The following is a 25,226-nucleotide window of genomic DNA, read 5'->3' on the forward strand; positions in this document are numbered from 1 at the left end:
GCATGTAAGGAAAAAGAGATGTGAAGAAATGGAAATCAGAACTAAACTGTAGAAGGAAAAACAGAATAAGGTGTTACAAAATTATGGGTGCTTCAGCTTGGTTCAATATATAATAAAACTTAATTTGATATAAATTCACATGTTTGATCTTACTCTTGGCTCAGCAAAGACCACTAGAATCTCTTTGATTCAGTATTACTGCTGGGTAGAAATTCAGATGCTGAGGTAAATAAGGATTGTGGTAAAGGTAGTTTAAGTGGAAATATTTCCTATTTTGTCTAATACTAAAAATCATTTTTTAAAAATTATTTATTTATTTGGCTGTAAGAGGTCTCAGTTGGCATGAGGTTTCTTTTATTCCAGCATGTAGACTCTTTAATTGTGGCTCAGGGGCTTAGTTGGTCTGAGGCATGTGGAACCTTAACTCCCAGACCAGGAATCAAACCTGTGTCACCTGCATTGCAAGGCTGATTCTCACCCATCGGACCGCCAAGGAAATCCCTGATTCTGGAAATGATGTCTGTATTTAAGTTACAATCTTAATGAAAATCACATCATTTTAATTGTCTGCTTCAATGGATTTAAGTTATTAAGGAGAATTAGTCTAATACCAGGGAATACCTTGAAAAAGCTTATTCCAAGTAAATCTATTATCTAATTCATCACCTTTATCTTTAACTGTTCCCCTTAGAAGTACATTAAAAGTTGTTAAGGGAAAAAGGGACAAGTAGGCTGAAAATCTGTATTGGTCATTTATTATCATATCATACACATGTCAATAAATTAATTTCATTGGCTAAATCAAGGTTTTTGTTTTATTGTTTTTATGGTCATCAACAGCCTCTTCATAATGGTGAAAGAAGAGAGTGAAAAAGGTGACTCAAATTCAACACTTAAAAAAAAAAAACTAAAAAATCTAAACTAAAATCATCTCATTTGGTCTCATCATTTCATTGCAAATAGAAGGGGGAAAAGTGGAAGCACTGTCAGATTTTATTTTCTTGGGCTCCAGAATCACTGCAGATGGTGACTGCAGACATGAAATTAAAAGACGCTTGCTCCTTGGAAGAAAAGCTATGACAAACCTACACAGCACACTAAGAAGCAGAAACATCACTTTGCCAACAAAGGTCTGTACAGTCAAAGCTATAGTTTTTCCAGTAGCCATGTACAGATGTGAGAGCCTTAACGATTTTGAACTGTGGTTCTTTAGAAGACTCTTGAGAGTCCCATTGACTGCAGGGAGACCAAATCCAGTCCATCCTAAAGGAAATCAACCCTGAGTATTCATTGGAAAGACTGATGCTGTAACTGAACTTTCAATACTTTGGTCACCTAATGAACTGATGCTGAAGATGAAGCTCCAATATTCTGGCCACTTGATGTGAAGAGCTAACTTATCAACATTGATGATGGGAAAGATTTAAAGCAAAAGGAGATGGGGGCAGTAGAGGATAAGATTGTTTGTTATATAGCATCACTGTCTCAATGGACATGAATCTAAGCAAACTCTGGGAGACAGTGAAAGACTGGAGAGCCTGGTGTGGTGCAGTCCATGGAGTCACAAAGAGTTGGACATGATTTAGTGACTGAACAACAATTAATTCATTTGGTGTTTCTTGCAAAATGTATCATAGGAAAGATAAACATGTATGATATAATATTTTTGTAGGTATATACTATAAATAACTCGTTACTTTATTCAGCATGTGCATACATTACAAAAGGTATTAGAAGGTTATAAATTAATAATAAATATTTTTCTATTCATTATCCAGATATAAATAGTTCTAGCTTGTTAAACCATCTTATAGCATCCAGAAGGTAATTTTTATCCTTCAAGTATTTTTTGATAGGAAACAACTCCAGGGAGACTTTCCCAGATGTTGCCTGCTGCTGCTGCTGCTGCTGCTAAGTCGCTTCAGTCATGGCCGACTCTGTGCAACCCCATAGATGGCACCCCACCAGGCTCCCCAGTCCCTGGGATTCTCTAGGCAAGAATACTGGAGTGGGTTGCCATTTCCTTTTCCGATGCATGAAAGTGAAAAGTGAAAGTGAAGTCGCTCAGTTGTGTCCGACTCTTTGCGACCCCATGGACTGCAGCCTACCAGGCTCCTCCATCCATGGGATTTTCCAGGCAAGAGTACTGGAGTGGGGTGCCATTGCTTCATCTAAATTTGTAGTGTCACATAAAGCTCAACTGATAGAGACATTCCAAAAAGAGATATTTAAGGTAGGTAAGCATGAGAAACGCTGGGCTGGAAGAAGCACAAGCTGGAATCAAGATTGACAGGAGAAATATCAATAACCTCAGATATGCAGATGACACCACCCTTATGGCAGAAAGTGAAGAGGAACTAAAAAGCCTCTTGATGAAAGTGAAAGAGGAGAGTGAAAATGTTGGCTAAAAGCTCAACATTCAGAAAACAAAGATCATGGCATGTGGTTCTATCACTTTATGGCAAATAGATGGGGAAACAATGGAAACAGTGTCAGACTTTATTTTTGAGGCCTCCAAAATCACTGCAGATGGTGACTGCGGCCATGAAATTAAAAGACGCTTACTCCTTGGAAGGAAAGTTATGACAAACCTAGATAGCATATTCAAAAGCAGAGACATTACTTTGCCAACAAAGGTCCATCTAGTCAAGGCTATGGTTTTCCCAGTAGTCATGCATGGATGTGAGAGTTGGACTATGAAGAAAGCTGAGTGCCGAAGAATTGATGCTTTTGAACCGTGGTGTTAGAGAAGACTCTTGAGAGTCCCTTGGACTGCAAGGACATCCAACCAGTCCATTCTAAAGAAGATCAGCCCTGGGATTCCTTTGGAAGGAATGATGCTAGAGCTGAAACTCCAATACTTTGGCCACCTCATGCGAAGAGTTGACTTATTGGAAAAGACTCTGATTCTGGGAGGGATTGGGGGCAGAAGGAGAAGGGGACGACAGAGGATGAGATGGCTGGATGGCATCACCGACTTAATGGATATGAGTTTGAGTAACCTCTGGGAGTTAGTGATGGACAGGGAGGCCTGGCGTGCTGCAATTCATGGGGTCCCAAAGAGCTGGACATGACTGAGTGACTGAACTGAACTGAAGCATAAATTTGAGCTTCCCTGGTGGTTCAGTGGTAAAGAATCTGTCTGCCAATGCAGGGGACACAAGAGACATGGGTTTGGTCCCTGAGTCAGGAAGATCCCTTGGAGTAGGAGATGGCAACTCATTCCAATATTCTCGCCTGGGAAATCCCATGGACAGAGGAGTCTGTTGGTCTACAGTCCACGAGGTTACAGAGTTGGACTCAACTTATCAACTAACTAACAACCAACAAATCATAAATTAACAACAACAACAAAAAGTCTTTAGAATTAATGTAATATTTGATTTGAGAATCCTGTTACAATATTCATGGAGCAAGTAAATTATAAGTAAAATCTGGCTGTCTTGTAAATTAAAAAGTGATTCTATAGAAGCAACATTTAGATTTTAAGCATGGTTTTCTTTCTTGGTGGTAATGACACTCGCATATTTTTCCTCATGTGTGTGTGTGTTCAATCACTCATGTCTGACTCTTTCTGACCCCACAGATTGTAGCCTGCTAGGCTCCTCTGTCCGTGAATTTTCCTGGCTAGAATACTGGAATGAGTTGCCATTTCATACTCCAAATGTCTTTCCTTAAATTTCAACAAACATGACTTAATTTTCAAATATATCAAATGGAAGAGACTTTTTTTTCCCCCCTACAGCCTGAACTGACCAGGAAAGTAATATCTTAGGATCTTTTTGGTTGAACTAGTAGCAGAGGAAAATGACCCACTGGGAGGGACAGAATGCACAGTTTAAAGTCATGTATGGGGACAGGCTACTCAAGGCTTAGATCTTAAAACTGTGCACATTATCCCCAGGCACCAGTCCTGCTGTATTGTGGTCCTTAGGGGTCACATCCAGGTGTGTCATGACAGGCAAACAGAGACAAACCCTGTTAGATGCAAGAGGGAAAAATTAATAGAAGGCAGGCAGGGAGTTATGCACGCAGATTTTGGTCAGTGGCAAAGTTCTTGACCAAAGTTCTTGACCCTAAGTTCTTCCAGGGGGACACTTTAGAGATTTAGAATGTTGAAGAAAATGTCAGGACACTATACCCAGACAGATTATATCATTGGTCAGTTTTATAAGACTGTAATTTGTTAGCAGTAAGCGAGATTGGTTATTGATATCCTGTGAACTGAAGGGCTGTTATTTTAGAAATAAGAAGAAATTGTTATGGAAGTTGTATCCCAGCTAAGAATTAGAGAGTAGACTTGTTGATAACTTTATTTTTGTAATTAACAAAGACTTAGAAGAGATGGTTAAATACCAAATACTCTATTGTGATTTTGAATCCAAGAATATCACTTTTCTACGATCTTAAAAACCTTCTCCAAATGCCAGAGTTATCTGGGTGAATCTCGTGTTAACCATGCAGTAAGCTTTATAAAATGGGCCATAGCACACATATGCATGCATGCACGCTCAGTTGCTTCAGTTGTGTCTAACCCTTCGTGATCCTATGGACTTCAGCTTGCCAGGCTGTTCTGTCCATAGGATTTTCCAGGCAAGAATACTGGAGTGGGTTGCAGTTCCCTCCTCCAGAGGATCTTCCCAACCCATAGATTTAACTTATGTCTCCTGTATCTCCTGCATTGTAGGAAAATTCTTTACTCCTGAGCCACCAGAATGCGCATATATATATATACTTCCCAGATAGCTCAATTGGTAAATATATATATTTTTGTGTGTGTGTGAATGATTGTGTAACTAAAGCATGTTGCACTGAATCTGAAAATACAGCTTGAGTTGTATGAGATTTCTCAAATAATCTTTGATCAATCAAGCAAAAGATAAATTATTTTGCAGGCACAATCCAATATAACAATTAGAAAACATTTTTGCTATGATATCATTGAAGATGTACATTTTTCATTTAGTATATTAAGCATATTATTCATGGGTTAGAAGAACCACATATTAAATACATTATTATCAAAGAATCAATAACTCTTTTGATGGCTTCATATCAGCCATGGATGATTTTGTGGCACAGGAATAGTGTTTCTTCAAAATATGACAAACAGGAATTTGTATTTTTTTAGATTTTGGTTATATCTATTAATATAAATATGCATGTATCTGATCCTTGCCATGTATTTTTCCTTGTCATTATATAGTCTTTTGTCATCATGAGACATTATATATTCCAGTGTGTGTGTGTGTGTGTGTGTGTGTGTGGTAAGATTTTATGTATACAAAGACACCTAAGTAGATTCAGCTATAGTCCTAAGAATATTATTTAAGTATTTTTAAGCATTGTGAGGAATACATGGTGTTTTATAGCAATGAGCATAAATGTATGTTGATAACTCTTGATTTTAACCTTCAAAAATTAGCAAGCATTTCTGCTTAGCATTTGAGTGAAGACAGTGATTAAAGCCAAAGATGATGAATGAAAATGATGTTGCTTGATTAAAATTAGCTTTTACTAAAATTAGTGCTGACTGTTCTTTAAGCACTAATCAAGCTTGCCACATAAGTTGCTGCCTCCTTTTCTTTAGAGTAGACTTTATGTAAATGAAATAATATGATGATTTAATTCCCAAATTTCTCACTGGTCAGTCATTCTAGTGTATGTTTTATGATATCATTATATGAGCTAACTCAAGACATTTACTGATAATATGACTAATAGGTCATTCAATCATTTTTATTACAATTATAGAATTAGAGCATGCAAGTTGTCTATCATCAGTCATAAGTCCACAAGTTGGTCTGGTTTTAGATTTAAGAACTTACTCTTCTGTCAGAATGTATTTTTCTCATTTAACCTTTATGAATCTGACTTATAATATTAGAAAAGAATACAGGTAAGAAAACACTTTTTTTCAGTAGTTTAATGTTGGGCATTTATGTGTCATGCAGACTGAGAGCTATGATCAAAAGACAAGACATGTCCTCTAAAGCCATTAATTTGGATTCCCAGCTTTTAGTCTCATACTGCACATAAAAATGCCCACACATATTTATGGTTCTTTAATTATGTTCTCACTTAGGAGTTTAAGTGTCCAGCACTTTACAATGCCCTTTTCACATGTCTTTGCTGGGTTTGAAAGACAACATATTAACTGTTACCAAATTGGAAGGATTGCACTCTATCTTTTTTCTTTCCATACAGATAGCAGAAGTATGTTCAAAGGGAAAGGGGAATTTGAACCTACCAAGAACCTAAGAGTCGAGATTTCTAAATTTTAGTGTACTTCAGAAAATAAATTGACCAATTCTCCATTAACAGAATTATAAAAGAAGTCACATTATGATATGTCAGAAATATTGTGGAAGAAAATTGTGTTGAGGCTAAGCTCAATGACTTTTATTCCACATCAAAACTTTTAAAAATCATTCCTTCTTCTTTTAAAAATCTCTTTTATGCTTTTCCCCCTTTCATCAGAACAACATAGAACTAGTGTTGGAAATAGACTTTAGACAGAATTTTTGCTGTTCACTTTATATATATATATATATATATATATATATATATATATATGAACTTTAAAGATCAGATTTATTGAAGGAAAAAAAAAAAAGTATGGAATTTTACATCTCAAGACATCTCCCAGTCTACAAATTACAAATCATTTTCATAGAAGATACTTTTGTACAAATTTTACATGTAATGAGGAGCAGGTCATAAATCCCTGTTTGTTCTAACAGGGTGGCAAAGTAGAGGAATGGGGTGGAGGGGAACAGCTTTTTTGTATACATCTATTTGGAAGGAGTAGACATGAAGAGGCTAAACCCTACCTTTTCAACATCTATAGCAAATGGTTTAAAAAAAATACCCTCTCAACCTTGGGTATCTCTAAAAGTCACTTCCTTGCTGCTAGCCACTCCAAGCCAATTATTTAAAGTTACCTCACTTGGTATATCCTTTATGTCCACTGGGTAAATGATTCATTACACTCACTCCTACAGCACTCATAAACCAACACCCTGCAAGGTTGGACAGGGTCTAACCTAGGACTGATGTGCAAAAAGTTTGCAAATAAGAGACCAAGGTGTCTTTTCTCTGCAGGTACCAATACTGCCCATAAGGACACCATCTGTTGAGCTGACAGTACCGAGGTGCACATAAAAGTAGGCAAATAAAGCTATTGTGTTGCAAGAGAAGCAAGAACCTTGTTAAATTGTTCTCCATTATCATTCATTCTCACAAGGAATGCTAAAAAATAAAAAGAACCAACTCCCCCCCACCCAACATTGGTCTAGGCCACATTATAAACCCAAACATTAGTGTGGGATTTCAATGCAGAGATGGAAACTTTTTGAAAAAGCACACCCCCAACACCAATCAAGGTTGTAAAAAAGGTTTCCAACTTAACCACACTCACCACTTAAGACTGATAATTCTAAAGTTTTCAGAGGTGCAAAAGGGGTCAAAGCAGCAGGAGCAGGATTGGCTAGAGGGAAGGAGTGAGACTCAAGACATGAAGGAGCCAAGAATCACTTAAGAAAAGCAGTAGTGATTCCTCACTGGACAGCTCCTGGAGGGCTCTAGCGGATGCCTAGGAGATCAAGAGTGTGACCAAAGTCCAAGTCGTCTGTGGGAAGGTAACAGGAAAGACTAGCACGAGGAACCTAAGATGATGACAAGAGTGTGACTTTTTAAAACTTCAAGATTTAAACAGAATGTGGATTTATCTGAACTTTCAGAAGGGATAGTGTTTAAGAAAGTGTGAAACCAGGACACATAAAAGATCTGGGCATTCCCATGAACCCTAAGTGCTTCCTGCTTACTGGAGGTCATATACCATTTTCTCTATTACTGGTGCAAAATAATTCACCAAAACCCGAAGCTTCTTTTTCAAACCACCATTTCCCCATTTATTTTGGTCACCAAACAGTCCTATTCTTCAATGGCCTGTAGCCTCACTTCCACCTACCCCCCCGGGGGGTATAAATGAAGGAACTCCCCATAGGCTGGCCCCAGTAACTCAGAACTAAATGAGCAGAGGGGCTGGCAGCCTCCTGGAGACTAAAACATCAGAGACTAAACCTACCTTGCCAAGAATGGAGACTTTATTCAGGTAATGTTTGAGAATTTATGTATGCCACAACAGGATAATAAGAATTAAAGGTAGGAACCTCACTCTTCCTTAGACCTATCTACTGCCCAATTAGATTTCAGACACTGCATCACCATCACTGCATTTTGCTAAACGGAGGCCCCTAGGCACTAATCACACAGGCAATTGCATGTGTCATAAAAACACACTACAACTTTTCCACTAACAGCTGTACGTCTTTTTCTCTGGCTACACTGGTGATTCTCCTGTTAGTTCAATACTTTAAAGGCTGCAGTGGCAAGCAAAAGAATTTCATTTCATTTAGTGTTTTTTTTCTTGGTTTGTTTGTTTTGTTTTGTTTTTGTTTTTGTTTTTTAAGTTAAGAAAGGTCTCCAGGAGATGGTGAGTTTTATTTTATCTTGTCTGGATAGAGGTTTGATTTGCTCTCGAACGTTCTAGGGTGGAGAGAGACCAGGAGAAACCACAGAATGCAGAGGTCTATTCCGTGTAATCTCCCTCATTTTCATCTTCACCGCCAACGGCAAGAGCAGCGTATTTGCTTGCAGAACTGAACTTCGAGGCTGGGTTTTCTTCACCTTTCTTTGGCTCAGGTGCAGATCTGGAGTCGTGATCCTTTTTGCCATTTTTCCTGTCTGCCTCCTTCCAGTGGTCTTTCTTCCCTCCGTTTCCCGGACCACGGCTGGAGTTCCCACTTTAGCCTTTTGGGGCACTCACCCCATCTACTTTATTTTCATCTTTCCTTGCTGATCCTTCCTCAGATGGTTGAGCTGAAACTACTTTCCCTGCATCACTTGTAGGGGACTGCTGCTCTGTGTCTGAGCTCTGAGATCGAGCAGGAGGGTTAGAACTTCGCTTCACCCAAGCATTCTACTTTGGTGGAGCGGCTGGCATTACCTTTACAGGCTGTTCAGGTTTGGGAGGCTTAGAAGTTGGAGACTGACAGTCTTCTTCTTTATTGGGGGTTTCATTTTCTAGAGACTTCTCACTCTCTCTTCTTCATGCATTTCTGCCAGATGTGGCTGAGGTCCCAGTCTGTGATGACTCACTTCCTGTCCTCGATCTTTCCCGTTCCTGAGTTTCTTCACTTCGCCAGCTTCGGTGTCTCTCCCGAGGCCGTCGTTCTAGTTTTGGCTCATCCAGCTGGCGCTGCAGTTTCTCCTGTTTCTTCTGTAACCGCTCTTCTACTTCTCGTTCTCTAGCAGCTGTGTCAACAGACATTACCCCTCCAAAGACAGAGGCTACACGACTGGATTGGGAGGTGCTAGCAGAGGAATCATCTTCCTTAGGAGTACTCCAAGGCTTTAGGTTTAGTTTGGGTCTTTGCGGGGGGACCTCTATCATCCCGCCTATAATCATCCTGAGAGTAATCATCTCTGGAACTCCAGGACCGGTCATCTCGTCTGTCGTATCTGTCTTCATAGCGGCCCTCACCTCCTCTGTAGTTGTCATCCCTACGGTACCCGCTACCGAACGCTCTTCTGCCACTGCCTATCCTGGAATCGTAGCCTCTGTCATAGTTTCTGCCACCTCAGTCATCATAACGATCTCGGCCCCCGTATCGATCCATGTCCCGGTGTGGGCCATCACGGTAACTGTCCCGATACCCATCACGATATCCGTCTGAATGGTAACAATCTCGATACTTGTCTCCAAAGCTATCATCACCGCTTTTAGGCGGGTAATCATCAAAGCTGTCTGCAGCAGGACGGGCCCTCCAGTCTGTATTTGTTTTGTCAGAATCACGATTTCTATCTCGGCCAAAAGAATGATCATCCCTGTCTTTATCCGGTGCTTGGTCAGCAACGTCCACTCGAATTCTGTTACCTAGAGACTCTTTGTTGAAGCTCAAGGCACTGTGCAAGGAATCCAGGTCCTTAAACTCAGCATAACCAAAACCTTTTAACGTCTCAGGATTGCTGGGCTCACACGGTAAATGCACCACACTGATATTTAATCCTCTAAAGAATTCCTTAATGGAGTCTTCTGTCACACCATAGGGCAGGTTCCCTAGAAAAACAGTGTAGGGTGGAGATTTGGGAAGACGGTTTTGGTCGATATTGGGTTCCCGAGCAGCCCGTGGAGCAGTGGGCAGGATGGAAGGGTCAATTGGAGGTGCCCCGCACCCCACTCCAGCACTTTTGCCTGGAAAATCCCAGGGACGGGGGAGCCTGGTGGGCTGCTGTCTATGAGGTCACACAGAGTCAGACACGACTAAAGCGACTTGGCAGATACACATCATCATCATTACTATGCCAAGTGGTTGAAACATCCCCTTCCAGATCGTCTGTTTCATCAACCCAGCTGACTGGTTTTGGAAATAGGTGCTGCCTCCACCAATCCCTCCACCCTCAGCCAGAAAGTCTGTTAGGGAGATAGTCTTCCCCTTCTTATTCTTCTTTTTCACTGAGGCCGCCATGTTGGGAGAGGGAGAGAAAAGACAAAGGCTGCTCTTCACTTTAAATCTCAAACTTTTGTATCCATTCACGTCTTGTTCTCCAAAGTAGAATTCCTTAACCATTTGTGTACTATTTTTATATATGAATTATTCCTTGTAGCAATGTTTTCAGGGAAAAGATTATTCTGATATTTCAGGAATTCTAAAATTTTAGTACTGGTTTGAAACGAAGCTTCATTATTATCTCATAAATCAATACACTAAGCAGTAAAATAAAATGCACATTTAAACTCATTACCAAGAGTAAGAATAGTAGCTTGTATTATTTTTTTTTTTTCCTGCATAAGAATTACTCTCAAATCTAGCAACTCAGAACAACCTAGGAGGGTCTATTAATGACTTGGTGGTTCTAGCTAAGAGCCTCCTGATGCAATTTTAGTCAAGATGTAGCTTTGGAAAATAGATGACCTAAAAATACATTTCTCCAAAGAAAACATAGAGATGGCAGGTAGGCACATGAAAAATTTCTCAGCATCAAATAGATAAATGAAGAGCAAAACTACAGAGAGGTACCACCTCATACTGGTCAGAATGGCCATCATTAAAAAGTGTACAAATAGCAAATGCTGGAGAGATTATGGAGAGAAAAAGCTTTCTATTGTTGGTGGGCATGTAAATTGGTACAACCACTATGGAGGATAGTGTAGAGGTTCTTCAAAAGAACTAAAAATAGAGTTGCCATATGATCCTGCAATCACATCCTTGGACATATATTCAGAGAAAGCTGTAATTCAAAATGATAGCTGCAGCCCTATGTTCACTGCAGCACTATTCACAATAGCCAGAACTTAGAAACAACCTAAATATCCATCAACAGAGGAATGGATAAATAAGATATGGCACATATATACAATGGAATATTATTCAGCCGTAAAAAAGAATGAAATGCTATTTGTAGTAATGTGAATGCAGCTAGAGATTATCATGCTAAGTCAAAGTAAGTCAGAAATAGAAAGACAAATAACATGCTTGCTAATTTGCTCAGTCTCTTCAGTCATGCCTGACTCTTTGTGACCTCATGGACTGTAATCCACCAAGCTCCCCTGTCATTGGGATTCTTCAAGCAAGAATACTGGAGTGGGTTGCCATGACTCCTCCAATGGATCTTCCCAACACAGGGATCAGACCCACATCTCCTTTGTCTCCTGCATTGCAGGTGGGTTCTTTACCCTATGAGCCACCTCAGAAGCCCATCAAATACCATATGGCATCCCTTACATGTGGAATCTAAAATATGTGTAACATCTAAAATAAGGCACAAATCAACAGACTGATTCCAAATAGAGAAAGGAGTATAGTGTCAAGGCTGTATGTTGTCACCCTGATAATTTAACTTATATCCAGAGTACATCATGAGAAATGCTGGGCTGGATGAAGCACAAGCTGGAATCAAGATTGCTGGGAGAAATATCAATAAGCTCATATATGCAGATGATACCACCCTTATGGCAGAAAGTGAAGAACCAAACAGTCTCTTGATGAAAGTGAAAGAGGAGAGTGAAAAATTTGGCTTAAAGCTCAACATTCAGAAAACTTAGATCATGGCATCTGGTCCTATCACTTTATGGCAAATAGACTGGGCAACAGTGGAAACAGTAAGAGACTTTATTTTCTTGGGCTCCAAAATCACTGCAGATGGTGATTGCGTCATGAAATTAAAAGACTCTTACCCCTTGGAAGAAAAGTTATGACCAACCTAGATAGAATATTCAAAAGCAGAGATATTACTTTACCAACAAAAGTCCATCTAGTCAAAGCTATGGTTTTTCCAGTAGTCATGTATGGATGTGAGAGCTGGACTATAAAGAAAGCTGGGTGTTGAAGAATTGATACTTTTGAACTGTGGTGTTGGAGAAGACTCTTGAGAGTCCCATGGACTGCAAGGAGATTCAACCAGTCCATTCTAAAGGAGACCAGTCCTGGGTATTCATTGAAAGGACTGACATTGAATCTGAAACGCCACTACTTTGGCCATGTGATGCGAAGGGCTGACTCATTTGAAAAGACCCTGATGCTGGGAAAAATTGAGGGCAGGAGGAGAAGGGGATGATAGAGGATGAGATGGTTGGATAGCATCACCGACTCAGTGAACATGAGTTTGGGTAAACTCCGGGAGTTGGTGAAGGACAGGAAGGCCTGGAGTGCTGCAGTCCATGGGGTTGCAAAGGGGCGGACATGACTGAGAGACTGAACTGAATGAAAGAAATAGAAACAGACTCAAAGATATAGATAACAGTATTGTTGTTGCCAAGTGGTAGGTACAGTGGTAGAGGGATGGATAGGGAGTTTGGGATTAAAAGTAGAAAATTATTGTCTATAGAACTGATAAAGAACAAAGTCTTACTGTATAGCACAGGGAACTATACTCAATGTCCTGTGATAAACCATAATAGAAAATATGAAAAAGAATCCATATATGTGTATAGCTGAATCCCTTTGCTTTCCATTACAAATTAACATCATATTGTCAATCTATTATACCTCAATAAAATAACTTTTAAAAATGTCACTCTGGGTTACAACTAGATGAAAGTTGAACTAGGAATAGAAGTTCCACTTTCAAGAAACACCACTCACATGACTTGTCTTAAGGCTCAGTTTCTCATTTAGTGTTAGCATCTGACCTCAGTTTCTTGTCATGTGGGCCATTTCATATGGCTGCTAAGAACATGACAGTCAACTTTCCCTGGAGTGACTGACCCAAAGAGAGAAAGCACCAAGGAAACCACAGAGGCACAAAGGTGAATTTTATGACCCAGTCTTGGCAGTTGCACACTAGCACACACATCCTGTTCATCACTGGATGCAATACTCTAATTATAGCACAAGCTATCTGGGAGGCAAACAATAAGGGAGAAATATAAAAGAATTTTGGACATTTTAAAACTACTGCATAGCAGTACAATTAATACTAGCTTTCAATTAATGACTGCTTATTATAAATAAGACAATATTCTTTATAAGTACAAAGCTGGCTCTATGCCACTTTACTTTCTTATTCCTTCACATTTGCCTGATTCCCACAAAAGCCCCTGCCATAGCACATCCTCACAAAGCTGTGCTATCCATCTCTCCTCTGCTTCCTCTTACTGTCTTAGTTTAATGGCCAAATTTTCTGTCTACTGATCTCATTATGGGATTTCTTTCATGAAATTACTCTATTCTCTTCTCCTTTATTGAGAATGGGATTCAGTCTGCTGAGCCCAAAAAGATCTGTTTGCTTCCCTAGACCAAAAAGGTCAATAGGTTTACAGCCACTTGTTCATGTGAACTGAAGTGAAGTGAAGTTGCTCAGTCATGTCCGACTTTTTGCAACCCCATGGACTGTAGCCTATCAGGCTCCTTTGTCCATGGTATTTTCCATGCAAGAGTACTGGAGTGGGTTGCCATTTCCTTCTCCAGGAAATCTTCCTGACCCAGGGATCGAACCCAGGTCGCCTGCATTGTAGGCAGATGCTTTATCATCTTAACCACCAAAGAAGTCCACATGAGCTAAAAAATATTTCAAGCAATCCATAACAAAGGATGAGAAAATAAAACTGTATTATTTACTATGCAATATCTGAAAGCAATAGAATTGTGGCGGGCCATGAATCTTCCCAGATGTTTTACAAACATCTAACTATAAAAACATGTCTACAGATAAATGCCCTTAAAACATCCTCTTTAGGATTGAGGACACTAAGGCATACAGAGATGAAGTGGCTTGTCCACGGTTACATTTCTAGGAAACAATGAGGGGGACTGAGTCCAGGAATTGTTGAGTTACCTATGCTGTCAAGTTACAATGCTGTATCATCCCTTGACTATATCACAGTGCTTCCACTATGTATGACACCATCTTCACCAGCCATCCTGGGTCTATCATTCATCACAATATCATAAGGTGTTTATCTTTTTGTCAAGCCTTTGGCAAAAGGAGGGCACCCTAAAATTGCCTGAGTATACAGGTATAGATGGATTTCATTAGGAACCTTGGGTGGGAACACCAGGAAAGAGTGGAATCTACCCAGATTCAATAAGAAAGAACAATATTGCTTAGGAACCTGAAATGTTAGGTCCATGAATTGGACCTGGTCCAATTGGAAGTGGTAAATTGGAAATTGGAAGTGGTAAATTGAAAGTGGTCAAATGGGAGATAGCAAGAGTGAACATCAACATTTTAGGAATCAATGAACTAAAATGGAATAGAATGGGTGAATTTAACTCAGAGGACCATTATATCTACTACTGTTGGCAAAAATCCTTTAGAAGATATGGAGTAGCCCTCATAGCCAACAAAATAGTCTAATATACAGTACTTGGGTGCAATCTTAAAAATGACAAAATGATATCTGTTCATTTCCAAGGCAAACCATACAATATCACACTAATCCAGAGCTATGCCCCAACCAGTAATGATAAAGAAGTTGAAACTGAAGAGTTCTACGAAGACCTATAAGACCTTCTAGAACTAACAACCCTCCCCCCCCAAAAAAAAAAAAGTTGTCCTTTTCATCACAGTAAACTGGAATGCAAAAGTAGTAAGTCAAGAGATACCTGAAGTAACAGGTAAATTTGGCCTTGGAGAACAAAATGAAGCAGAGCAAAGACTAACAAGAGTTTTGCCAAGAGAATGCACTGGTCATAGCAAACACTGTCTCCCAACAACACAAGAGAAGACTCTACACATGGACATCACCAGATAGTCAATACAAAATCAGATTGATTATATTCTTTGCAGCCAAAGATGGAGAAGCTCTATGCAGTCAGCAAAAATAAGATCTAGAACTGACTGTGGCTCAGATCATGATAGGAAAAACCACTAAATCATTCAGGTATGAGTAAATCAAGTCACTTATGATTATGCAATAGAAGTGACAAATAGATCCAAAGGATTAAATCTGATAGACAGATTACCTGAAGAACTGTGGATGGAGGTTTGTGACATTATACATGAGTCAATGATCAAGGACATCCAGAAGAAAAGGAAATGCAAAGAAAATGGTTGTCTGGGGAGGCCTTGCAAATAGCTGAGAAAAGAAGAGAAGATAAAGGCAATGAATAAAAGGAAAAATATACTTATCTGAATATAAAGTTCCAAAGAATAGAATGGAAAGATAAGAAAGCTGTCATCAGTGATCAATGCAGGAAATAGAGGAAAAGAATAGAATGGGAAAGCCTAGAGATCTCTTTAAGAAAATTAGAGATACCAAGGGAACATTTCATGCAAAGATGGGCACAATAAAGGAGAGAAATGATATGGACCTAACAGAAACAGAAGATATTAAAATGAGATGACAAGAATACACAGAAGAACTGTACAAAAAAATCTTCATGACTCAGATAACCACGGTGTGATCACTCACCTAGAGCTAAACATCCTATGTGAAGTCAAGTTATGAATGTGAAGTCAAGTTGACCTTAGTAAGCATCACTATGAACAAAGCAAGTAGAGGTAACAGAATTCCCGGTGAGCTATTTCAAATCCTAAAAGATGTTGCTTTGAAAGTGCTGCATTCAATATGCCAGCAAATTTGGAAAACTCAGCAGTGGCCGCAGTACTGGAAAAAATCAGTTTTCATTCCAATCGCAAAGAAAGGCAGTGCCAAAAAATGTTCAGACTACAACACTTCCAGATGTTCAATCTGGATTTATAAAATGTAGAGGAACCAAATTGGGAACATCCGTTGGATCATAGAAAAAGCAAGAGAGTTCCAGAAAAATATCTACTTCTGCTTTACTGATTGTGTCAAAGACTTTGACTGTGTTCAGTTCAGTTCAGTTCAGTTCAGTCACTCTGTCGTGTCCAACTCTTTGTGACCCCATGAATCACAGCACGCCAGGCCTCCCTGTCCATCACCAACTCCCAGAGTTCACTCAAACTCATGTCCATCAAGTTGGTGATGCCATCCAGCCATCTCACCCTCTGTCATTTTCTTCTCCTTCTGCTCCCAATCCCTCCCAGTATCAGGGTCTTTTCCAAGGAGTCAATTCTTCACATTAAGTGGCCAAAGTATTGGAGTTTCAGCTTTAGCATCAGTCCTTACAATGAACACCCAGGACTGATCTCCTTTAGGGTGGACTGGTTGGATCTCCTTGCAGTCCAAGGGACTCTCAAGAGTCTTCTCCAACACCACAGTTTAAAAACTGTGTGGATCACAACAAACTGTGGAAAATTCTTAAAGAGATGGGGATAACAGACCACCTTACTTGCCTCTTGAGAAATGTGTATGCAGGTCAAAAGCAACATTTAGAACTGGAGATGAAACAACAGATTGTTTCCAATTAGGGAAATGAGTTCGTCAAAGTTGTATACTGTCATCCTGCTTACTTAACTTATATGCAGAGTGTACCATGTGAAATGTCAGGTTCAATGAAGCACAAAGTGAAATTAAGATTGTTGGGAGAAATATCAATAAGCTCAGATACATAGATGACACCACCCTTATGGCAGAAAGCAAAGAAGAGCCTCTTGATGAAAGTGAAAGAGGAAAGTGTTAAAATTGGCTTAAAACTCAACATTCAAAGAAAAAAAAAAAAACTAAAATCATGGCCCATCACTTCATGACAAATAGATGGGGAAACAATGGAAACTGTGAGAGCCTATGTTTTGGGGCTCCAAAATCACTGCAGATGGTGATTGCAGCCATGAAATTAAAAGCCACTTGATCCTTTGAAGAAAAGCTATGATCAACCTAGACAGCATATTAAAAAGCAGAGACATTACTTTGCCAACAAAGGTCCATCCAGTCAAAGCTATGGTTTTTCCAGTAGGCATGAATTGATGTGAGAGTTGGACTATAAAGAATGCTGAATGATGAAGAACTGATGCTTTTGAACTGTGGTGTTGGGGAAGACTCTTGAGAGTCCCTTGGACTTCAAGGAGATCAAACCAGTCAATCCTAAAGGAAATCACTCCTGAGTGTTCATCGGAAGGACTGATGCTGATGCTGAAACTCCAATACTTTTGCCACTTGATGCGAAGAATTGATACCTTGGAAAAGACCTTGATGCTGGGAAAAACTGATGGCAGGAGAAGGGAACAAATGACAGGATGAGATGGTTGTGTGGCATCACCGACTCGATGGACATGAGTTTGAGCAGGCTTCGAGAGTTGGTGATGGACAGGGAAGCCTGGCATTCTGTAGTCCATGGGATCACATAGAGTGGAACAGGACTGAACTACTGAACTCAGCTGACCCAAGCTGCAAGAGTGCCCCTCCTGTCCTCTTTTTCCATTGAGCAACTAACAGACAGACAGATATATATGTCTGTTAGTTGCTCAATCCAACTTTTTGTGACCCCATGGACTGTAGCCCACCAGGTTCCTCTGTCCATGGAATTCTTTAGGCAAGTATGCTAGAGTGGGTTGCCATTTCCTTCTCAAGGGGATTTTCCTGACCCAGGGATTGAACCCAGGTCTACTGCATTGTAGGCAGATTCTTTATCATTTGAACCATCTGGGAACCCCATTATATATATACCCTTAAATTTTGGCAATGTAACTCTGAAGTAGCATAAAGCCTTTGGCTTGTTTTAATAGATCCATCAGCATTACTTCCTTTATCCTTAGTATAGTTCATATAAAAAAGTATTCTTGTCATATCAGCAAACATCGTTCTTGGAAATTCTTTGACATTCTGTTATCCTTGACAGTAGTTTTTGGGGTCACTGTTAGCAACTTTGTTATTCAATTTTCCTTGTTTCCTGTGTTTAAGATACTGATAAAAATTGGATTGGGAAGGATATTTTTCCCAGTGTCTATTTTTAATGATTCTTACTTTCAGTTTCTCTGCTGATTTCCTGGGGGAAATACTGTTGTAGTAAAATCTGTATTAAATCTTTTCACTGATATACTTCTTTGACTTTTTGCTATATTTTCTATCAGCCACCTATGGGTGAAAACTTTTAGCTAAAAAGTAGATTAATGTCAGAGAGATGGGAGTGGGATCTTGGAAGGAGAAAGACATAGACATATAGAGTGTATTATCTGATATGGTTCATGGCTTTGTGAAATGTGTTGTTTGCATTCTCTAAATATTAAGCATAAAGTTCTATATATTATGTTTTATTATCCAAGGTTCTATTATATACATCTACTAAGACATACATAGGTCTATTACATATATATATACACACACATATATTTATACAGATATACATGTATATGCACATATGTAGACACATACATGAACATCTGTGCATATTTATATGTAATTGCTGCTTTCATCACCATTTGTATATGTATATGTGTGTACATGTATAAATATATAAATATGAGTGTATCCTAAAGGAAATCACTCCTTTAGGATACACTCCTGTGTATGAATATGATGCATTTATTTATATATTACTAGACATATTTTACAATGTCTTCTTCTATTTTCTATTTTCTCCCACATTTCATTTGTATTTTTGCACTGAATTCTGTGAGAATCTTTTGAGTCAACCTTTCATCTCAGATGTGATTTTCAGTTGATTTAGTTTACCCTCAACTGTATTTTGGTTCTTTTGTTTTCAATATTTTTATTTTTGGAAACAGCTCCCTGCAACACCTAACAGCTCTGATAGTTTATTTTTTTTCTCCATAACTATCTTTACTCTTGATTTATGAAGGTGATAGCCTTTTGAATATCTCTGAGCGTATAGATTACATTTACTTAAATATTTCTGTCTCTTTTACTAATGATGATTTTTAGAGGTTAGCCTGTCTGCAAAATCTGACTTCTCTTGTTCTATTTTTTTTTAATTTAAAGATTTTATTTTCTTTTTCTTAATAAAAATATCTTATAGAAATGTTACAATGTTGCACGTGCACAGAAAGGTGATTCAGTTATACATATACACATATATTATACATATAAACATATATTATTTTTGAAATTATTTCCATTATAGCTTCTTATAAGATATTGACTATATTTCCTAGTGCTGTGTGGTAAAACTTTGTTTTTTGTTGTATACCTATTTTTTTTTTAATCGAAATCTAGCATTCTATTCACACTAAGTCAAACAAGTGGAGTCAGAATGCCATAAAATATTCATTTAAGCAAACATTCATAAGTTTTCCGATATGTATATTATGCATATTATAAACACATATGTGTATATATAAAAGCTTTTCTACCACACTTGATAAAGATTTGAGAAAGAAAATCAAAAGATAAATAAAAGAGAGATGGAAAAATTGAAAAACTAAATGAAATGGGAGCGTTGAATATGAAATAGAAAAAGTGAAACAAACTAGATAAAAGTAAAGATCATCATATAGTCCAGTTGTTCTTAAACATGACTGCTCATTAGAAACATATCTGGAGCTCTGGAGAAAAAAAAATAAAAGCAATACCTGGGTATTTGTGTTTTTCAAAAAATTTAAAGATAATTCTAATAAGCATCGGGGTTTTAAAAAGTCATACAGGTTTTTCTATTAAATCCTAGTTTTGGTGATATAGAGTTCTAATACTTTTTGTTGACCGATCTGACATAATGGTATTAAGTGAATAACATTTACATAATCACAATAGTAAAAGATGATTATCAGTTTTCACAATCAATAGCCAGACCATTAAAAAAAAAAAAAGAAAGAGAAAGAGAGAATTACAATTTCAAGCCATAATAAGAACATGATTAACTTAACAATATGAAATAATTATGTACAGTTTGAGGGGTCAAGCAGAGTGTTGGGATAAGTGCTAGTTGTTATTGTTAAGCTGCCCAGTCATTTCTGACTCTTAGCAACCCCATGGACTGCAGCATGCCTGGCCTCCCTGTCCATCACCATCTCCCAAAATATGGCAAAGTTCATGTCCATTGCATCGGAGATGCCATCCAGCCATCTCATCCTCTATACCCTCTTCTCCTGCCCTCAATCTTTCCCAGCCTCAGGAAGTTTTCCAGTGAGTTTGTTGTTCACAGCTGATGACCAAAATATTGGAGCTTCAGCTTCAGCATCAGTCATTCCAATGAGTATTCAGGGTTAATTTCTTTTAAGATTGACTGATTTGAACTCTTTGCTGTCCAGGGAACTCTCAGGAGTCTTCTCAAACACTGCAGTTTGAAGGTATCAATTCTTTGGCATTTTGCCTTCTTTATGGTCCAGTTCTCACAACCTTATGTGACCACTGGGAACACCATAGCTGTGACTCTAAGGACCTTTGTTAGCAGAGTAATGTCTCTGCTTTTCAGCAAACTGTCCAGTTTGTCATAGCTTTCCTGCCAAGAAGCAATCATCTTCTGATTTCATGGTAGCAATCACCAGCCGCAGTGATTTTAGAGCTGGAGAGGGGGAAATCTGACACTACTTTCACCTTTCCCCCTCCTATTTTACATAAAGTAACGGAGTCAGATGCGACGATCTTAGTTTCTTTAATATTTAGTTTTAAGCTGACTTTTTCTCTCTCCTCCTTCACCCTCATCAAGAGGCTCATTAGTTCCTCTTCATTTCTTGCCATGAGAGTGTTATCATGCTCATATCTGAGGTTGTTGATGTTTCCCCAGGCTATCTTGATTCCAGTTTGTAACTCATTCAGCCCTGTATTTCTCTTAACGTGTTCAGGGTACAGGTTAGATAAACAGGGTAATAACAGACAACCCTGTTGTAATCCTTTCTCAATCCTAACTGTTCTAACTATTGCTTCTTGACCCACAGACAGGTTTCTCAGGAGACAGGTAAGATGGTCTGGTATTCTCATCACTTTAAGAGCTTTCAACTGTTTGTTATAATCCACACAGTTAAAGGCTTTAGTGTTCAGTTCAATTCAGTCGCTCAGTCGTGTCCTACTCTTTGCAACCCAATGAATTGCAGCGCGCCAGTCCTCCCTGTCCATCACAATCTCCTGGAGTTCACTCAACTCACGCCCATCGAGTCAGTGATGCCATCCAGCCATCTCATCCTCGGTCGTCCCCTTCTCCTCCTGCCCCCAATCCCTCCCAGCATCAGAGTCTTTTCCAGTGAGTCAACTCTTCGCATGAGGTGGCCAAAGGACTGGAGCTTCAGCTTTAGCATCATTCCTTCCAAAGAAATCCCAGGGTTGATCTCCTTCAGAATGGACTGGTTGGATCTCCTTGCAGTCCAAGGGACTCTCAAGACTCTTCTCCAACACCACAGTTCAAAAGCATCAATTCTTCAGTGCTCAGCCTTCTTCACAGTCTAACTCTCACATCCATACATGACTATTGGAAAAACCATAGCCTTGACTAGACAGACCTTAGTCGGCAAAGTGATGTCTCTGCTTTTGAATATACTATCTAGGTTGGTCATAACTTTCCTTCCAAGGAGTAAGCGTCTTTTAATTTCATGGCTGCAATCACCATCTGCAGTGATTTTGGAGCCCCAAAAAATAAAGTGTGCCACTGTTTCTACTGTTTCCCCATCTATTTCCCATGAAGTAATGGTCCCGGATGCCATGATTTTCATTTTCTGAATGTTGAGCTTTAAGCCAACTTTTTCACTCTCCTCTTTCACTTTCATCAAGAGGCTTTTTAGTCCCTCTTCACTTTCTGGCATAAGGGTGGTGTCATCTGCATATCTGAGGTTATTGATATTTCTCCTGCCAATCTTGATTCCAGCTTGTGTTTCTTCCAATCCAGCGTTTCTCATGATGTACTCTGCATAAAAGTTAAATAAGCAGGGTGACCATATACAGCCTTGATGTACTCCTTTTCTTACTTGGAACCAGTCTGTTGTTCCATGTCCAGTTCTAACTGTTGCTTCCTGACCTGCATACAAGTTTCTCAAGAGGCAGGTTAAATGGTCTCTTACTCCCATCTCTTTCAGAATTTTCCACAGTTTATTGTGATCCACACAGTCAAAGGCTTTGGCATAGTCAATAAAGCAGAAATAGATGTATTTCTGGAACTCTCTTGCTTTTTCCATGGTCCAGCGGATGTTGGCAATTTGATCTCTGGTTCCTCTGCCTTTTCGAAAACCAGCTTGACCATCAGGGAGTTCATGGTTCACGTATTGCTGAAGCCTGGCTTGGAGAATTTTGAGCATTACTTTATTAGCATGTGAGATGAGTGCAATTGTGCGGTAGTTTGAGCATTCTTTGGCATTGCCTTTCTTTGGGATTGGAATGAAAACTGACCTTTTCCAGTCCTGTGGCCACTGCTGAGTTTTCCAAATTTGCTGGCATATTGAGTGCAGCACTTTCACAGCATCATCTTTCAGGATTTGAAACAGCTCAACTGGAATTCCATTACCTCCACTAGCTTTGTTCTTAGCGATGCTTTCCAAGGCCCACTTGACTTCACTTTCCAGGATGTCTGGCTCTAGATTAATGATCACATCATCATGATTATCTGGGTCGTGAAGATCTTTTTTGTACAGTTCTTCTATGTATTTTTGCCACATCTTCTTAATATCTTCTGCTTCTGTTAGGTCCAGACCATTTCTGTCATTTATCAAGCCCATCTTTGCATGAAATGTTCCCTTGGTATCTCTAAAGGCTTTAGTGTAGTCAATGAAGAAATGGTAGATGTTTTTCTGGAATTCCCTTGCTTTCTCTCTGATCAAGCAAATGATGTAAATGTGACCCCCAGTTCCTTTGCCTTTTCTAAAGCCAGCTTCGATGTCTGGAAGTTCTTGGTTCATGTAATGCTGAAGCCTAGCATGCAAGATTTTAAACATGACCTTACTAGCATGGAAGATGAGAGCATTTGTCTGATTGTCTGACATTCTTTAATACATTATTCTTCTTGGAACATTCTTGGAAATTGGGATGAAGTTTGACCTTTCCCAGTCACTTGGCCACTACCAGGTCTTCAGATTTGCTGACATATTGAGTGCAACACTTTGATAGCATCATCATTTAGGGTTTTGAATAGGTCTACCAGAATTACATCACATCCACTAGCCTTATTGACAGCAATGCTTCCCAAGGCCCACTTGACTAATACTCCAGAATGTCTGGCTCTGGCTGACTGACCACACAATCATAGTTGTGCAGTTCATTAAGATCTTTTTGTACAGTTCTTCTGTGTATTCTTACCATCTCTTCTTGATATCTTCTGTGTCGAGTCTAGTAAGTCTTTCCTGTTTCTGTCCTTTGTTGTGCCCATCTTTGGGTGAAGTGATCCCTTAATATTTCCAATTTCCTTTAGAGATCTCTAGTTTTTCACCTTCTGTTGTTTTCCTCTATTTTTATGCATTGTTCATTAAAGAAGGTCTTCTTGTCTCTCCTTGCTATTCTTTGGAGCTCTGCATTTGGTTGGATGTACCTTTCTCTTTCTCCTTTTCTTTTCACTTCTCTTCTTGCTTCAACTATTTGTAAAGCTTCCTCTGATAACCACTTTGTCTTCTTGCTTTTCTTTTTCTTTGGATTTTTTGTTTTCACTGCCTCTGTACCATATTATGGACCTCTGTCCATAGTTTTTCAGGCACATTGTTTACTAGTTCTAATCCCTTGAAAATATTCATCACTTCCACTGTATATTCATAGGGAATTTGGTTTAAGTTGTGGGCTAGTGGTTTTCCCCACTTTCTTTAGTTTAAGCCTGAATTTTGCTATGAGAAGCTGATGATATGAGTCACAGTCAGCTTCAGGTCTTGTTTGTGCTGACTGTATACAGCTTCTCCATCTTCAGTTACAAATAAGGTAATCAATTTGATTTTGGTATTGACCATTTGGTGGTGTCCATGTGTAAAGTTGTCACTCATGTTGTTGATTAAGGGTGTTTGCTATGGTCAGTGCTTTCTCTTGGCCGAATTCAGTTAGCCTTTTCCCTGCTTCATTTTTTACTGTAAGGCCAAACTTGCCTGTTACTCCAGATATCTCTTGACTTTCTACTTTTGCAACCCAAACCCCAGTGAAGAATAGAACATTTTTAAAAAAATATTTTGGTGTTAGTTCTAAGAGGTCTTCTAGATCTTCATAGGACTGATCAACTTTAGCTTCTCTGGCTTTGGTGATAGGGGAATGTGTTAGTTGCTCCATCATACCTGACTCTTTGTGACCTCACAGTCTGTCCCTGGAATTCTCTAGGCAAGTATACTGTAGTAGGTTGCCATTTCCATTCCCTTCTCCAAGGGATCTTCACAACTCAGGGACTGAACCCAGGTCTCCTGCATTGCAGGCAGAGTCTTTGCCATCCAAGCTACAAGGGAAGCCCATGGTGATAGGGGCAAAAACTTGAATTACTGTGATTTGCAGTGGCTTGCTTTGGAAATGAACAGACACCATTCTGTCATTTTTGAAGTTGCACCCAAGTACTGCATTTTGGACTCTTTTGTTGATTATTAGAGCTACTGCATTTCTTCTATGGGATTCTTGCCCATGGTAATAGATACAATGGCCATCTGAATTAAATTTGCCCATTCCCATCCATTTTAGTTCACTGATTTCTAAGATGTCAATTATTCTTACCATCTCCTTCTTGACCATATCCAGTTTACCTGGATTCATGGACCTAACATTCCAGGTTCCTTTGAACTACTTTTCTTTGTAGCATTGGGTTTTGCTTTCATTCCCAGACACATCCACAAATAAGTGTTATTTCCACTTTGCCCCAGCTTCTTCATCCTTTCAGGGGCTATTAATAGTTGTCCTCTGCTCCTCCTTAGTAGCATATTGGACACCTACCAACTAGGGGGACTCATCTTTAGGTGTTATATCTTTTTGTATTTTTAATAGTTTGTGAGGCTCTCATGGCAAGTATACTGGGGTAGTTTTCCAT

At 39.1% G+C, this 25,226-nt stretch overlaps 1 pseudogene; it reads right to left on the bottom strand.

Annotated features, from left to right (window-relative positions):
- Window positions 1-8,593: 8,593 nt before the first annotated feature.
- LOC138442873 (eukaryotic translation initiation factor 4B-like) lies at window positions 8,594-10,532 on the bottom strand (annotated as a pseudogene).
- Window positions 10,533-25,226: the final 14,694 nt, after the last annotated feature.

The sequence above is a fragment of the Ovis canadensis genome, chromosome 6, assembly GCF_042477335.2.
Source record: "Ovis canadensis isolate MfBH-ARS-UI-01 breed Bighorn chromosome 6, ARS-UI_OviCan_v2, whole genome shotgun sequence".
In the NCBI taxonomy this organism is placed as follows: Eukaryota; Metazoa; Chordata; class Mammalia; order Artiodactyla; family Bovidae; genus Ovis; species Ovis canadensis.